The 18,810-nt window shown below is 45.5% G+C and overlaps 1 protein-coding gene across 1 annotated transcript in view; it reads right to left on the reverse strand.

Moving 5' to 3' along the window:
* LOC147116061 (claudin-15-like) overlaps positions 1-16,305 on the reverse strand; it is a 102,045-nt gene extending 85,740 nt beyond the window's left edge. Inside the window, exon 1 of the mRNA XM_085990769.1 lies at positions 16,203-16,305. The gene's annotated coding sequence lies outside the window, so the exon portion shown is untranslated. The remainder of the gene's footprint in view (positions 1-16,202) is intronic.
* Between the last annotated feature and the right edge of the window lie 2,505 nt (positions 16,306-18,810).

Raw genomic sequence — 18,810 nt, forward strand, 5'->3', positions numbered from 1 at the left:
ATGTGTGTGTCCCTTTACGAGGTGCTGACATCGCCACTGTCAGCGTGCTTAGGACCAGCGCTAGGGTCGCGTTTGTGTTTGCAATGGTAAGTCAGCGTTGCACGCCGATTGATGTAACAATGCTGCCATTTTGTTTGGGACGGCGCTGCCAGTTATCGGCAGCGCAAAGGTAGAGACCAAAACGGCAGTTGCAGCGGGACCCACCACCAGCTGGCGAAAGAGTGGCGGCCAGCATTTTAGCACCATTTAATGGCACTACAGAGTGGTGCTAAGGCCATGAATTTCTAGCCCAGAGCAAAATGGTTTATGAAATTTTTCCCCAACATCTAATGCTCAGCATTTAGTCAGGTGCTTTAAAATCGAATTAGCTACTAATCCATTTTGCAAAGCTGATTAGTTAATGGTTATTTATTAACAGTTGGAAACTTTGGGGATTTTTGAACTGCAATTTGGTTCATTACACAAGTCACCAAATAGTCTTGAGTCTTTTTCTATTGCCTCCTCTCACTCTTAGTTAAAAACTCTTTTGAGTTCATGCAACCTTGTAAGGAGGGTAGTTGAAGAAGTGTCATAAATTAAGGTCATATTGCAGCTGCATCAATGACCTATAGTGGGTTATTACGCTGACTGACTTTGCAAGTTCCTTTGTAAAAGTTTTGAAATCTGTAATATTCCTCAAACAAAAATGATTCAGCATGTGATTTAAGTCTGAATATTTCTATTCACTCCCAACAGGAAAAAAACAGAGAGAAAAGTAAAAAAATCTGCAACTCTCCTCTCCAAAACGCTGTTGAGGTTAGGTGAATCACAAATTTCAAAACTGAGATAGATAGGTTTTTGTTAGGTAAAGGTATTAAGGGATATGGAACCTGTCTTGTTTTGCACACTTTGTACAAAAATAATAAATTGCAGGACAATGGAGTATTACAGTTTAACTCTTTTATTAAGCATTAGGTCTGTGATCTTATAGCAGCATCAGTGGGGGAAGCCTGGCATTAGGACCCCTAGCCTGGGTCTTCAAAACAATAGTAGTCCTTACAGATCCCTGCAAGCCAATGACAACTCAGCATGTGATCACATGTGAATATAATAGGTATTCCTTACAGATGCCTGCGAGCCAATGATAATTCAATATGCAAATGTTACAGAACCAAGTCGGGTTAAGATGCTGATCAGTCATGATCTAATTGAATGGCAGAACAGATTTGAGGGGCTGACGAGCCTACTCCTGTTCCGATGTTATGGTAATCTACTGAAAATCCAGGGTAAATGTTATCCTGGTTCAATTGGTAGCACCATCTTCTCTGGGTCAGAGGTTGTGGGTTCAAGAGCCAGGCCACAATCTGAGCATGTAATCCAGGCTGACACTTTGGAGCAGTACTGAGAGTGTGTTGCGCTGTCAGATACATTGCTTTTTGAGTGAGACATTAAACTGAGATCTTATTGGTCGTGAAAGGTCCCGTGGCACGATTTATCGAAGAGCTGAGGGTTTCCTGATATCCTGGCCAATGTTCCTCCCTTAACACATACCACAACAACCAAAAACAGATTAACTGGTCATTCATTTCATTTATTGTTTGTGGAACCTTGCTGTGCATAAAATGTTTGCAAAGATAACAGTAACTGCACTACATCTGACAAAAGTAATTTGTAAGATGTTCTAAGGATGTGATATGGTGCTATGTAAAATGTAAGTTCTTTCTTTATTAATATTCCAATGTACATAACTGAACCTTCCTTGTTTTGCATTTTCCTGGTCCAAACACAGGAATACATCTCATCATCATTTGCAACATACTCCCATTAGAGGAAAGATGGCTGAAACCAGTGATAGTTCCATCGTGCCTTTGCTTACATTTCTTTGCCACAACCTTAACAATAAATGGACAGCAAGGTGGCATTTGGTTAAATTATATAAAGGCAGGATCCCTGGTCTGTGAGAGAATCTTCCTTTCCTCAAGAAACAGAAATAAGGTGGTGGGTTCAAGTCCCACTCCAGAGACTTGAGCACAAAAATCTAGCCTGAAACTCCTATGCAGTCCCGAGGGAGTGTAGCATTGTCGGAGGTGCTGTCTGTTGGATGGGACATTAAACCGAGACCCTGTCTGCTTTCTAAGGTGGACGTAAAAGATCCCATGACGCTATTTTGACCTCCAGGGATGGCGCTCATTGAATGATGTGGTCATTAAGCACTAACAGACCAATATGTACACAAGTATAAAAAAAATCATAGTGCATATGATTTAAGTATATATGACATGAATCATGCTGCATGCTACATGAATATTTTTAACTATCTTTTATTTAGTTGCCAATTAATACTTTCTGCAGCCAATGGTTTTATTCATGGACTTCTTGGTTTCCAAAATGGCAGCCCATAGCCAGCATTGTCTCCACCAACCTATCTTCCTCCTGACCCCATACTTCATAACCCTCTTCGAATTCAGTAAATAACTACCACATTCCTTCCTTTTCCCACCATCTTCTCATCTTTCTGGCCCTCCTCATAATAATTTCATCAATAACTCCCACCATCACTCCCTTGACCCCCTTCCAATCCTGCATCTGTAAACCCAGCTTCCCTTTTGGCCCCATGTTTAATTATATCACTCCCCTTCTTAAAAAGCCTACCCTTGACTCATCTATCTCCAACTTGCATTTTGGCATAAAAATAAAACAAAAAAGGTGACTCAACCGTGGCTAACAAGGGAAATTAGGGATAGCATAAGATCCAAGGAGAGGACATATAAATTGGCCAGAAAAAGCAGTAAACCTGAGGATTGGGAGCAGTTTAGGATTCAGCAAAGGAGGACAAAGGGATTAATTAAGAGGGGGAAAATAGAATATGAGAGTAAGCTTGCAGGGAACATAAAAACTGACGGTAAAAACTTCTATAGATAGGTGAAGAGAAAATGATTGGTGAAGTCAAGCGTAGGTCCCTTGCAGTCAGAATCAGGGGAATGTATAATGGGGAACAAAGAAATGGAAGACCAATTAAATACAGACTTTGGTTCTGTCTTCACAAAGAAGGACACAAATAACCTCCCAGAGATGAAGGGGAACATAGTGTCTAATGAGAGGGGGGAACTGAATGAAATCAGTATTTGTAGGGAAATGGTGTTAGGGAAATTGATGGGATTGAAGGCCGATAAATCCCCAGGGCCTGATAATTTACATCCTAGGGTACTTAAGGAAGTGGCCCTAGAAATAGTAGATGAATTGCTGGTCATCTTCCAGAACTCGATAGACTCTGGAACAGTACCCATGGATTGGAGGGTAGCTAATGTTACCCCACTATTCAAAAAAGGTGGCAGAGAAAAAGCGGGGAATTATAGACCAGTAAGCCTGACATCGGTAGTGGGGAAAATGCTAGAATCTATTATAAAAGATGTAATAGCAGAGCACTTGGTAAGCAGTGACAGGATCGGACAAAGTCAACATGGATTTACGAAAGGTAAATCATGCTTGACTAATCTACTGGAATTTTTTGAGGATGTAACTGGTAAAACAGATAAGGGAGAATCAGTGGATGTGGTGTATTTGGACTTTCAGAAGGCTTTTGATAAGGTCCCACATAAGAGATTAGCATGCAAAGTTAAGGCACATGGGATTGGGGGCAAGGTATTGACTTGGATAGAGAACTGGTTGGCAGACAGAAAGCAAAGAGTTGGAATAAACGGGTCGTTTTCCGAATGGCAGGCAGTGACTAGTGGGGTACCGCAAGGATCGATCCTAGGACCCCAGCTGTTCACAATATATATTAATGATCTGGACGAGGGAATTGGATGTAATATCTCCAAATTTGCAGACGACACAAAGCTGGGTGGGAGGGTAAGTTGTGAGGAGGTTGTCGTGAAACTCCAGTACGATTTGGACAGATTGGGTGATTGGGCAGAAACATGGCAAATGCACTATAATGTGGATAAATGTGAGGTTATCCACTTTGGTGGCAAAAACAGGAAGGCAGATTATTATTTGAATGGCAATAGATTGGGAGAAGGGGAAGTGCAAAGAGACCTGGGTGTTCTTGTGCACCAGTCGCTGAAGGTAAGCATGCAGGTGCAGCAGGCGGTTAAGAAGGCAAATGGTATGTTGGCCTTCGTAGCAAGAGGGTTCGAGTACAGGAACAAGGATGTCTTGCTACAGTTGTACAGGGCCTTGGTGAGACCACACCTTGAGTATTGTGTGCAGTTTTGGTCGCCTTACCTGAGGAAGGACGTTCTTGCCATGGAAGGAGTGCAGCGAAGATTCACCAGGCTGATACCTGGGATGGCAGGAATGACGTATGAGGAGAGATTGTGTCGATTGGGCTTATACTCACTGGAGTTTAGAAGATTGAGAGGGGATCTCATTGAAACCTATAAAATTCTGTCAGGCCTGGACAGGCTAGATGCAGGAAGGATGTTTATGATGGCCGTGGAGTCCAGAACCAGGGGTCATAGTCTAAGGATAAGGGGTAAGCCATTTAGGACTGAAATTAGGAGGAATTTCTTCACCCAGAGAGTGGTGAACCTGTGGAATTCTCTGCCACAGAGGGCGGTGGAGGCCAGTTCATGAAATATATTCAAAAAAGAGTTGGATATATTTCTTAAGGCTAAAGGGATCAAGGGATATGGGGAGAAGGCAGGGACAGGGTACTGAATTTGGATGATCAGCCATGATCTCATTGAATGGCGGAGCAGGCTCGAAGGGCTGAATGGCCTACTCCTGCTCCTATCTTCTATGTTTCTATGTTTCTTTCACTGCTACAACATTGCGCCCCAACCTCTGCTGCTCAAACCCTTATCCACAACCAATTTCTATAATGCTTTCCTCACCAGCCTCCCTACCTCCACCTGTATAAGCTTGAGCTAATCCAGAACTCTATGGCCTAAGTCCTCTCCCACACAAAGTCCCATGGACACATTGCCCCCTCTGCTTGCCCAACTCCACTAGCTCTCAGCACCCAGAAAATCAACTGAAAGGTCCTTATCCCCAGCTTCAAACCAACTTACAGCCTCACCCCTTGCCTCACCTCTTTCTCCAGTTTTACATCCCAGACCACATTCTCAGAATCCAGATTATTGCTTGTCTTCTGGCTTCACCAGTTAAGTGCTGATCTTTCAACCATTATGCTCCTGCCCTCTGGAGTGCTTTCCAGAACCATTTTGCCTCCTACAAACTGTCTTGTTTTGCACACTTTGTACAAAAATAATAAATTGCGGGACAACGGAGTATTACAATTTAAACTCTTTTAATGAAGCATCAGGTCTGATCTGACTCACAACAGTACAGCACCGTGTGGACAAGATGGAGTGAGGCCCCCTGGGTCTTCTAAAACAATAGCAGTCCTTACAGATGCCTGCAGGCCAATGACAACTCAGCATGTGATCACATGTGAATAATAGGTATTCCTTACAGATGCCTGCGGGCCAATGATAAATCAATATGCAAATGTTACACAAACCTTTAAAAGCCTCCTAAACAAAGGAAGACCCTACATTTATATAGTGATTTCCACATTCTCAAGATGTTTCTGAAGTGTAGTCACTGTAGCTATGTAACTAAACACAGCACGGCCCCACAAAAAGCAAATCAGATAAAAGACCAGTTAAGCTATTTTTGTTGATGATGGTTGAGGGAGGAATGTTGGCCGGGACACCAGAAGAATTCCCTATTCCTTTTCATCCACCTGAACAGAAAGTGAGAGCGTAGCTTTGCTTTTTTTAAATAAGTATCATCTGAACCCTGAGGTTAGATTGTGCTCTAAAGCTGCCCCCAATTCTACTTCAACAAAAGTGAAATTCTGCAGGTGCTGGAAATCTGAAATAAAAGCAGAAAATGCTGGAAATGCTCAGCATGTCAGGCAGCATCTGTGGAGCGAGAAACACGGTTAACGTTTCAGCTCGATGACTTTTTGTCAGAGCTGGAAAAGATTAGAGATGTACAGGAAACTTTCTGGTACCCGGCACTGACGGGACCGAGCTGATGCCGTACCATCAAAACTGCCTTAGAAACCAGTGCTAATGTTAAAACATACAGAGCTTTTAAGCTCCGTGTGAATCAACAAACCCTGTTGCTTAGCAACAGCTTCAGAACAGTCGGCTGCAGCTTAAAAGCGTCTTTGTAGCTAAGCAACAGCTTCAGCTAGACCTTGCAGAGCCTGACTGGAAAAAAAAAGCAACGAGTAGTAAAAAAACTTATAGGAAACGGCTCCTGAATTTTGCCGGTAGATAGAGCTTTCCGGACATTTAACCTCTGGTTAAACGAAAGTTTCCTGTAACAGGTTTTAAGCAAGTACACAGGCGGGGAAAGCAGGAGTGGAGGAAAGAACAAAAGGGAAGGTCTGTGATAGGGTGGAAGGCAGGAGAGATTAAATGACAAAACGGATGACGGCGCAAGGTGAAAGGAGATGGTAACGGGACAAGTAAAGAAACAAAAGATGGGTCGAAGGAGGTGTAAATGGGAATAGCAGAATCATCAGAAACAGCTGCTGTCCAAAAAAATGGGAGCCGTGGTTATGATCTGAAACTGTTGAACTCGATGGTGAGTCCAGAGGGCTGTAAAGTGCCTAATCGAAAGATGAGGTGCTGTTCCTGGAGCTTGCATTGAACGTCATTGGAACAGTGTAGGAGGCCGAGGATAGAGAGGTCAGAGTGGGACTGATCCAGAGAATTAAAGTGATAGGCAACCGGAAGCTTAGGGTCATGCTTGCGGGCTGAACGGACGTGTTCCCCAAAGCGATCACCCAATCTGCATTTGGTCTCCCCAATGTAGAGGAGACCGCATCGTGAGCAGTGAATACAGTATACTAAATTGAAAGAAGCACAAGTAAATCGCTGTTTCACCTGGAAGGAGCGTTTGGGGCCCTGGATGGTGGGAAGAAAGGAGGTAAAAGGGCAGGTGTTGCATCTCCTGTGCTTGCATGGGAAGGTGCTGTGGGACAGGGAGTGGGTGTTCGGGGTTTTTGAGGAGTGGACCAGGGTGTCGTGAAGAGAACGGTCCCTTCGGAATGCTGAAAGGAGGGGAGGGGAAGATATATTTGGTGGTGGGATCACACTGGAGGTGGCGGAATGTGGAGGCGGTGGGGTGGAAGGTGAGGACAAGGGGAACTCTATCGTGGTTTTGGGAGGGAGGGGAAGGGGTGAGAGCAGAAGTGCGGGAAATGGAACGGACACAGTCGAGGGCCATGTCAACCACGGTGGAGGGGAATCCTCGGTTGAGGAAAAAGGAAGACATATCGGAAGCACTGATATGGAAGGTGGCATCATTGAAACAGAAGCGACAGAGACGGAGAAACTGGGAGAATGGAATAGAGTCCTTACAGGAAGCGGGGTGGGAGGAAATGTAGTCCAGGTGGCTGTGGGAGTCAGTAGGCTTATAGTGGATATTGGTTGATAGCCTAGCCCCAGAAATGGAGACAGAGAAGTCGAGGAAAGGAAGGGAAGAGTCGGAGATGGACCATATGAAGGCAAGGGAAGGGTGGAAATTGTACCTCTATTTAGTATATATCTAATGTGTTCATTTATGTTTTACTTTTGTTGAATTTTGTGGCCCTGAAACTCGTGGGGAGGCCTTGGAAGGGGTGAATATTGGGTAGAGCTGAACTACTGCCCGGCCACTAACTAGGTCCCTGACCTCACCCAAAATCCCAAGGTCAGGCCAGCTTAAGTATCTTGGGTAGGCGCTCGTGTTGTTTCTGGCATAACTAGGGCATCCGGCTGAGAAGGAGGCAGAGGTTGAGAAATTTCCCTTCTTTACACGACATGCGGGCGGGCATATTACGGGCTTGCCCCTGAATGTGCCGGGATTTCAGATGGGGTTGGAAAGAGAGTCTGAGCCCTGGCAAATTCAGGCCCGGTGGTTTTAGCCTCCTCCTGCTGTCCTCACAGGCCCCAGAAATCTCAGGGCCCTTGTCTTTACTTCTGATTCTGATCAACAATCAATGACCAATGACCCATTACCCCCAACCATTGACCAACAACCACTGACCAATGACCACCGACCACTGACCAATGACCACCGACCAATGACCAACAACCACTGACCAATGACCACCGACCAATGACCAACAACCACTGACCAATGACCACCGACCAATGACCAACAACCACTGACCAATGACTACCGACCAACAACCACTGACCAATGACCACCGACCAATGACCAATGACCACCGACCAATGACCAACAACCACTGACCACTGACCACCGACCAATGACCACCAACCAATGACCAACAACCACTGACCACCGACCAATGACCAAGCACCGACCAATGACCACCAACCAATGACCAACAACCACTGACCAATGACCAACAACCACTGACCAATGACCAACAACCAATGACCACTGACCACCAACCACTGACCAATGACCACCGACCAATGACCAACAACCACTGACCAATGACCACCGACCAATGACCACTGACCACTGACCAATGACCACCAACCAATGACCAATGACCAACAAACACTGACCAATGACCACCGACCAATGACCAATGACCACCGACCAATGACCAACAACCACTGACCAATGACCACCGACCAATGATCAATGACCACCGACCAATGACCAACAACCACTGACCAATGACTACCGACCAACAACCACTGACCAATGACCACCGACCAATGACCAATGACCACCGACCAATGACCACCGACCAATGACCAACAACCACTGACCACCGACCAATGACCACCAACCAATGACCAACAACCACTGACCACTGACCACCGACCAATGACCAAGCACCGACCAATGACCACCAACCAATGACCAACAGCCACTGACCAATGACCACCGACCAATGACCAATGACCAACAACCACCGACCAATGACCAACACCACCGACCAATGACCACCGACCAATGACCACCGACCAATGACCAATGACCACCGACCAATGACCAACTACCGACCAATGATCAACAACCACCGACTAATGACCAACAACCATTGACCAATGACCACCGACCAATGACCAACAACCACTGACCAATGACCACCGACCAATGACCAACAACCACTGACCAATGACCACCGATCAATGACCAACAACCACCGATCAATGACCAACCACTGACCAATGACCACTGACCAATGACCAACAACCACTGACCAATGACCAACAACCACTGACCAACAACCACCAACCAATGACCAACAACCACTGACCAACAACCACCGACCAATGACCAACAACCACTGACCAACAACCACCGATCAATGACCAACAACCACCGACCAATGACCACTGACCAATGACCAACAACCACTGACCAATGACCACCGATCAATGACCAAAGACAAATGACAAACACTTTCTACTTTTTGGATACATGACGGTGTTCAGCAGAGGAGGACTGTGGAGATGTGATTACTGCGCTGATAGCCAGAATCTGTAGCTGCTTGCTGGTAATTCCATCGTTCTGGTTAGCTTACATCTTGTCAATAAAACGGCAGCTCCTCCTGAGACTTGACTTCCATCACTGTTGGATACTTTTTAACTTCCTGTTTATAAAATCAGTTGATTATTTGCTAAGGCCAGTGCCTGGGTCACTCCATGGGCGAATGGACCGCCTATGAACATACAAAAATGACAGGCAGGGAAAGACTAATTGGTCCATCAAACACCATGACTAGACACAGCCTGTCAAGGCTCGCACGTGATGAATAGCCATTTGGGAGAGGAATGGGGAAGCGGCCAGTGGAACTGTACCCCAGCAAGGGTCAGCGGCTTCGGGATAGAAGGCAAAGTAAGGGAATTAGGGCAGAAAATTACACTGTAATAAAAACAGAAAATGCTGGAAATTCTCAGCAGGTCAGGCAGCATCTATGGAGAGAGAAACAGAGTTAACAGCTGAGATTTTGCGGGGAGGTTAGCGGGCGTGGTCGGTGGCAGGCCAGGTGGGAAAGTGTTTTTTCCCCCAGTGGGTTGGGACACCGCTGTGAACCTGCCGCCACGCACCTTTCCCAATGTCGGGTTTGTCAGCGCTGAGCAGACCCGACACGCAGCGGCGGGGGACCCAATTCAGGTAATTATGACCTTGTTTAGAGATCATAAAGAATACACTTGAGCTCACCTTTTGATTTTATGTGCTCGCTCATGGGACCCACGTTGGTCGTGGACCACGTCTGTCAAGCTGAGGCAGGAGTTCAGTGGCCATTGAATCAGCTGTTGAGTTGACAGCTTCAAATGTAAAGTAAAAGCTCCCACCTTACAAAGATATCTTTCCTAACCCATAAGCTCTTCCTCACTGCATTTTCACTACAGATTCAGGATGCTGCAAGTCTTTACACAAGTCTCCATTCCGTCTGACCTCATTGCCTCTCGCACCATTGACAGATCGCTTCTGTCATCTCTACTTCACCTGCCATCTATTCCATCAGCATGGGTGCCCTTTATACTCTCTCACCTTGGTCCTCAGAATCCCACCATGATGAGCCCCAACACCAGCAGCACTAGGCACACCAGCAGCTCCAACAACAACTCCACCAACCTTCTACGCAATCACCTGATGCTGCACAGGACAGAGGGCATCAGCACCCAACCACATTGCTGCCCGGGAGGCCAGGGGTGGCCTCACCATGGCCTACTTCACTTGACGCTGTACACCCTGGCTGCCACATGATGCGCCAGGTTGGCACCACCCCACACCAACACCATAAAGCATCCCTACAATGCCAAAGCCATTCCTTTGCACGGGGTACCGTTATGTCTCACCATTCACTGCAGCTCACTAAGCCGCTTCCTAAGGTGCACACAAATCTGTCCAAGAATGCAAAGTGTTGAAATTAAAGGTTTCAATGTTTGACACCACATTAACAGAAACTTCACATGAATATTGCATAAAACACCCAAGTGCCTACCTTTGTGTGCTGTTAGTTGGTATGGTTGCACTAAGATGAAGGTGAGTGTGAGGGGTGGCTAGTGAGATGGGGATGTGATAATGTAGATAGAGAGGGATGGGTGGAGGTGCAAGGTAAGTTGGTGTGAGTAAGGATGTGCAGGAGTAGGGTAGGGAAAGCAGAGTGATGGGGATGTGATGAGAGGCACAGCAGAATAAGGTTGAGTGTGGCTTTGTACTAACGTTTTGTGATCTGAGATCATTGAAATGTTTGCGGCACTGCACCCATGTCCTCCTGACCATATCTCTGCTTGAGCCCTCCTCTGCAATGTGCAACCAGGCTGCGTTGATCTCCTGGGGAGGTCCTTTCTGCCCATGGGAAGGGAAGAGGACCACCCTGTGTGCTGTGACTCCCTCCATAAGCATATGGAGGGAGTCATAGGAGAGCCTGGGTGCAGCCCTGTGCCACTGTGCAGTGATTGTCAGTGTTTGCAGCACCTCAATGCTGTAAAATACTGACATCACAAATGTCAAATTAAAGTTGGCCATGGTCCCTTTAAGGAAACTGGCTGATGACGCATCATGAATGACGTCACCAGACCCGCTTCCTCTAATTGGCTGGGAAACGTGCTGGGTGTGCTTAACAGGCCCTATCAAGGTAAATTAATTTCACAGAGTGGGATGGAGCCAGCAGCGGGGTCGCGACCCACCACCAACATCGCCCACCACGGACCCGCCGAGGTTAGTAAAATCCCGGACATTGTTTCAGGTCGAGGACCTTTCGTCAGAACTGGAAAATGTTAGAGATATAACAAGTTTTAAGTAAGTACAGAGGCAGGGAAAGGGGGAGGGGAGGAAAGAACAAAAGGGAAGGTCTGTGATAGGGTGGAAGGCAGGATAGATTGAAAGACAAAAGGGATGATGGTGGAAGGCAAAAGGGGGTGGTAATGGGACAAGTAAAGAAACAAAAGGTGAGTCTAGAAGAGGTGTAAATGAGAATAGCAGAATCAGCACTTGCTGTCCAAAAAATGGGGCAGAGGTTACGATCTGAAATGGTTGAACTCAACGTTCAGTCCAGAAGGCTGTAAAACACCTAATTGAAAGTAAATCGCTGTTTCACCTGGAAGGAGTGTTTGGGGCCCTGGACGGTGGGAAGGGAGGAGGAAAAAGGGCAGGTGTTGTATCTCCTGCGCTTGCACGGGAAGGTGCCATGGGAAGAGGAGGGGAGGGGAAGGTGTGTTTGGTGTTTGGATCACACTAGAGGTGGCGGAAATGGCGGAGGATGATCCGTTGAATGTGAAGGCTGGTGGGGTGGAAGGTGAGGACAAGGGAAACCCTATCGTGGTTAAAATAAAAATGTGTTTTCTTTGCTGTTACTTTGCAACTAATTTTATTTTCTTGCATATTTAAAAAAATATATAATTATTTTTCTGTTGCTTCGATGGAAAGGAACAGCGTTAACAACTACCTACTGGTGTGTGATATCAAAATCAATACAAAATAAGGGATATCAAAATCAATGCAAATTTTTTTACAATTATATTAGGAAAAAAAGGGTAGTCAGGAGCAATGTTGGCCCCTTAAAAACCAAAAGTGGTGATATTATCAATGATAATAAGGAAATGGCAGACATGTTGAATAATTACTTTGCATCAGTATTTACAGTAGAGGAAGAGAATAGCATGCCAGAAATCCCAAGGAAGCTAAATCAGGGACAGGGACACAATAAAATTAATGTAAGCAAAATAACAGTAATGAAGAAAATAATGGCACTAAAGAGTGACAAGTCCCCAGGACCAGATGGTTTCCATCCCAGGGTTTAAAAGGATGTAGGTGAGGGCATTGCAGATGCCCTAACAATAATATTCCAATATTCTCTCGATTCAGGAACCATCCCTTTAGATTGGAAAATTGCGCATGTCACTCCACAATTTAAAAATAGTGAGAGAGGGAAACCAAGGAATTATAGACCAGTTAGCCTAACATCTGTTGTCGGAAAATTGCTCGAGACTACAATTAAGGATAGGGTGATTGAACACCTCGAAAATTTTCAGTTGATCAGAGAGAGCCAGCATGGATTTGTGAAAGGTAGGTCATGCTTGACAAGCCTGATTGAATTTTTTGAGGAGGTGATTAAAGTAGTGGACAGGGGAATGTCTATAGATGTTATTTATATGGAATTCCAGAAGGCATTTGATAAAGTCCCACATAAGAGACTGTTAACTAAGATAGAAGCCCATGGAATTAAGGGAAAATTATTGACCTGGTTATGAAATTGGCTGAGCGGCAGGAGACAGGCAGCAGGGATAATGGGTAGGTACTCAAATTGGCAGGTTGTGACTAGTGGTGTCCCGCAGGGATCTGTGCTGGGGCCTCAACAATTCACGACTTACAGGAAGCCTAGTGGCCTCCACCAGGATGGCCTGAGGGCGCTCTGCTTCTTCCTTGAACAGAGGCCCAACCAGTCCCCATCCACCACCACCCTCCTCTGCCTGGCTGAACTTGTTCTCACATTAAACAACTTCTCCTTTGACTCCACTCACTTCCTCTAAATTAAATGTGTTGCTATGGGAACCCACATGGGTCCTAGCTATGCCTGCCTTTTCGTGGGATATGTGGAACATTCTTTGTTCCAGTCCCACTCAGGTCCCCTCCCTTACCTCTTTTTCCGGTACATTGATGACTGTATCGGTGCCGTTTCCTGCTCTCACCCTGAGCTAGAAAATTTCATTCACTTTGCTTCCAATTTCCACCCTTCCCTCACCTTCACTTGGTCCATCTCCGACTCTTCCCTTCCCTTTCTCGACTTCTCTGTCTCCATTTCTGCTGATAGGCTGTCAACCAACATCCACTATAAGCCCACTGACTCCCACAGTCACCTGGACTACATTTCCTCCCACCCCGCATCCTGTAAGGATTCTATTCCATTCTCCCACTTTCTCCGTCTCCTTCGCATCTGCTCTGACGATGCCATCTTCCACACTAGTTCTTCCGATATGTTTTCCTTTTCCTCAACCAAGGATTCCCCTCTGCCGTGATTGACAGGGCCCTCGACCGTGTCCGTTCTATTTCCCACACTTCTGCTCTCACCCCTTCCCCTTCCTACCAGAACTACACAGGGTTCCCCTTGTCCTCACCTTTCATCCCACCAGTCTCCACATTCACCGTATCATCCTCCGTCATTTCCGCCATCTCCAGCATGATCCCACCACCAAACGCATCTACCCCTCCCCTCCCCTTTCAGCATTCCGAAGGGACCGCTCCCTCCGCAACACCCTAGTCCACGCCTCAATCACCCCCAACACCCCTTCCCCTTCCCACGGCACCTTCCCGTGCAAGCACAGGAGATGCAACACCTGCCATTTTACCTCTTCCCTTCCCACTGTCCAAGGTCCCAAACACTCCTTCCAGGTGAAACAGCAATTTACTTGTACTTCTTACAATTTAGTATACAGTATTCGCTGCTCACGATGCGGTCTCCTCTACACTGGGGAGACCAAATGCAGATTGGGTGACTGCTTTGCGGAACACCTCTGTTCAGTCCGTAAGCGTGGCCCCAAGCTTCCGGTCGCCTGTCACTTTAATTCTCCGCTCCACTCCCACTCTGACCTCTCCACTCTCAGCCTCTTACACTGTTCCAATGAAACTCAACGTAGGCTCGAGGAACAGCACCTCATCTTTCGATTAGGCACTTTACAGCCTTCTGGACTCAACATTGAGTTCAACAATTTCAGACCATAACCTCTGACCCTATTTTTTTTCACACGGCAGCTGTTGATGATTCTACCATTCCCATTTACACCTCATCTAGAGTCATCTTTTGTTTCTTAACTTGTCCCATTTACATCTCCTTTTGTCTTGCACCATCATCCCTTTTGTCATTTAATCTCTCCTGCTTTCCATCCGATCACATACCTTACCTTTTGTTCTTTCCTCCCCTCCCCGCTTTCCCTGCCCCTGCACTTGCTTAAAATCTGTTACACCTCCAACATTTTCCAGTTATAACGAAGGGTCATCAACCTGAAACGTTAACTCTGTTTCTCGCTCCACAGATGCTGCCTGACCTGCTGAGTATTTCCAGCATTTTCTGTTTTTATTTCAGATTTCCAGCATCCACAGTATTTTGTTTTTGTTTTTACACAAATTAGGGTTGTATTCGCTAGAATTTAGAAGGTTAAGGGGTGATCTGATCAAAATTTTCAAGATATTAAAGGGAACAGATCGGGTAGATAGAGAGAAACTATTTCCACTGGTTGGGGATTCTAGGACTAGGGGGCATAGTCTAAAAATTAGAGCCAGACCTTTCAGGAGTGAATTTCAGAAACACTTCTACACACAAAGGGTGGTAGAAGTTTGGAACTCTCTTCCACAAATGGCAATGATGCTCAATCAATTGTTAATTTTAAATCAGCGATTGGTAGTTTTCTGTTAACCAAAGGTATTAAGGGATCTGGGCCAAAGGCGGGTATATGGAGTTAGGTCGCAGATCTGCCGTGATCTCATTGAGTGGCAGAACAGGCTCAAGGGGCTCAATGGCCTACTCCCGTTCCTATGTTCCTATGTGATAACTACTGCCACTGTACAAGTCTACTTAATACTGGACTGGGTGATTGGCTTGCACTCTCCTACTCCATGCTCAGCAAACCTTATCATGTTTATGAGAACCTAAAATAAAAACGGCAGATATGATCAATACAATATACTAGCGATAATTAGTTAAAGAAGAAAGACTTGCATTTCTATAGTGCCTTTCATGACCTCAGGACGTCCCAGAGTGCTTCACAGCCAATGAAGTAAGTTTGAAGTGTAGTCACTGTTGTAATGTGGGAAACGCGACAAACAAAAATACACACAGCAAGCTCCCACAAACAGCAATGAAATAAATGAACAATCTGTTTTTTTTAGGTTTTGTTTGATGGAAAAATATTGGCCACGACACCGGGGAGAACTCCCGTACTCTTCTTCAAAATAGTGTCGTTAATCTTTTACATCCACCTGAGAGGGCAGACGTGGCCTTGGTTTAACGTCTCATCCAAAAGACAGCACCTCCAACAGCGCAACGCTCCCTCAGCACTGCACTGGAGTGTCAACCTAGATTTTGTGCTCAAGTCCCTGGAGTGAGACTGGAACACCACAACCTTCCTGAACTCAGAAGGCAAGAGATTGCTACCACTGAACTATGGCTGACACCAATTAGTTTGATATCACCCGTTGAAAATAGTTGTGACTGATCTGATTTATTTCAATTAATTTGAAAGAGATACCAGTGACTGGTATAAAACAACGATCCCAGCTGTGGAATAACATCCCATTAAAACAATGTTAACAGTAAAACAGACTGAATACTAGAATGCTTTTACCTCTCTGTGTTTGTCAGTCCAAATGTCCTGCGCACTGTCTATTGTGCAAACAGAGAGTGATAGGAACTCTCTCACCTTTCTCTCCCTCTCTAAAACGTTGGAAGTACAGATAGAACATCACTGGGGCAACAGTGCTGACCTTGCTTTTGCAAGTAAACCAAATTGTACAAACCCTCCTCTTGAACAGTAATCGAATCTGACTCTCTAAAGAGGTCAGCGTGTGAGAGGACACGCGATGACCGAATGATGGAATGCAGAATTTATCCCACAGCTGAGAAAGAAAGAATGACTTAGATTTCTATAGCGCCTGTCACAACCTCAGGATGTCCCAAGACGCTCCACAGCGAATTAAGTACTTTTGATGTGTAGTCACCATTGTAATGTAGGAAACACGAGAGTTGTATTGTATCTATAACACAAGTGGGGATTAAACAACAAACAGCGGGCAGTTGGAACTGATTACTTACAGTTACCCAGTTTTATAAAGTTAATCAATTGGATCCAGCCTGTAACACCTTCTGCTACATCTGAATCAACAAAGGAATCTTCTAATAGTAAAAATTAAAATACAAATGACCAAAACAGAAAAAAAGAGGTTTCTTCACTTGAACAGAGAATGTTGAGGGGCATCTAATAACAGTTTTCAAGATGGTGAAGATGTTGAGAGGATAGTGAAAGTTAGGGGGTCTTTTTAATTTTGTGCGATAGTGTATTGGAAATAAAAATGGGGGGAGGTGTGAAACGGGCTGCCGTCTCGCCATCACATAGAAACATAGAAGATAGGAGCAGGAGTAGGCCATTCGGCCCCTCGAGCCTGCTCCGCCATTTAATGAGATCATGGCTGATCATCCAAATTCAGTACCCTGTCCCTGCTTTCTCCCCATATCCCTTGATCCCTTTAGCCTTAAAAAATATATCTAACTCCCTCTTGAATATATTTAATGAATTGGCCTCAACTGCCTTCTGTGGCAGAGAATTCCACAGGTTCACCACTCTCTGGGTGAAGAAATTCCTTCTCATCTTAGTCCTAAATGGCTTACCCCCTTATCCTTAGACTGTGACCCCTGGTTCTGGGTTCCCCAGCCATCAGGAACATCCTTCCTGCATCTAGACTGTCTAGTCCTGTTAGAATTTTAGAAGTTTCAATGAGATCCCCTCTCGTTCTTCTAAACTCTAGCAAATATAAGCCTAATTGACCCAATCTCTCTTCATACGTCATTCCTGCCATCCCAGGTATCAGTCTGGTGAATCTTCGCTGCACTCCCTCCATGGCAAGAACATCCTTCCTTAGATAAAGCGACCAAAACAGCACACAATACTCAAGGTGTAGTCTCACCAAGGCCCTGTACAACTGCAGCAAGACATCCTTGCTCCTGTACTCAAATCCTCTCACTATGAAGGCAAACATACCATTTGCCTTCTTAACCACCTGCTGCACCTGCATGCTTACCTTCAGTGACTGGTGCACAAGGACACCCAGGTCTCGTTGCGCTTCCCCTTTTCCCAATCTATTGCCAGATAATAATCTGTCTTCCTGTTTTTGCCACCAAAGTGGATAACCTCGCATTTATCCACATTATACTGCATCTGCCATGCATCTGCCCAATCACCCAACCTGTCCAAATCATACTGGAGTTTATTGGCATCCTCCTCACAGCACACACGCCCACCCAGCTTTATGTCATCTGCAAACTTGGGGTTATTACATCTAGTTCCCTCGTCCAGATCATTAATATATATTGTGAATAGCTGGGGACCTAGCACCGATCCCTGCGGTACCCCACTCGTCACACGTTGTACACTAGCGCACAAAGTCAAAATTACCCTCATTGCTTCCACTGATTTGGGGACTCAGTACTAAGAGCAGGCATCGATAGAAAGTTAATACTGGAAGAATAAAGGAGGCAGTAATAAGAAATAATTTCACACAGATGTATTATTAAAAACATGAATGCTTCAACATAAGAGTCTAACGAGACAGAGGCTATAACAACATTTAAAAGAGAATTGGATAAATATTTGAGAAGGAGAAATATGAAAGGATACAGGGAAAGTGTAGGGAAATGGGAGTAGAGTGGACAGCTCCAGTTGAAAAGCTAGCAGCAGCACAAGCACAATGGGCTGAATGGCCTCCTCCTGTGCTGTAATTTCTATGATTCCAGGGATGAAATTCCTCGAGCCTCCCTCAATCACCGGGCATGCAGCAGAGTGGGACTTCTGGCCACCAGTGTGGTCCAATGTTGACCTGCACCAAATCCATGGGACAAGCTCATTAGCATAAAGGGGGTAGGCGCTCGTGCCATTTAAAGGATTTGGAGTTCTACCATTCACTTACAAGATCCAGCTAAAGGAGGATGCTCAGCCAGTGGTACATGCTCCACGGAGAGTTCCAGCACCCCTGCGTGACCGGCTCAATAAAGAACTGGACAGAATGACCACACTAGGAGTCATCAGGAAAGTCGAAGAGCCAACAGACTGGGTTAACTCCATGGTATGTGTAAAGAAAAAGAACAATGATCGAAGAGTATGCATGGATCCAAAGGACTTAAATGCAAACATAAAACGTGAACGCTACTGTTCGATCCGTGATTCTTTAAATAGGATGTTT

Source organism: Somniosus microcephalus, chromosome 6, assembly GCF_052327205.1.
Source record: "Somniosus microcephalus isolate GS21.2 chromosome 6, FLI_Smic_1.0, whole genome shotgun sequence".
NCBI lineage: Eukaryota > Metazoa > Chordata > Chondrichthyes > Squaliformes > Somniosidae > Somniosus > Somniosus microcephalus.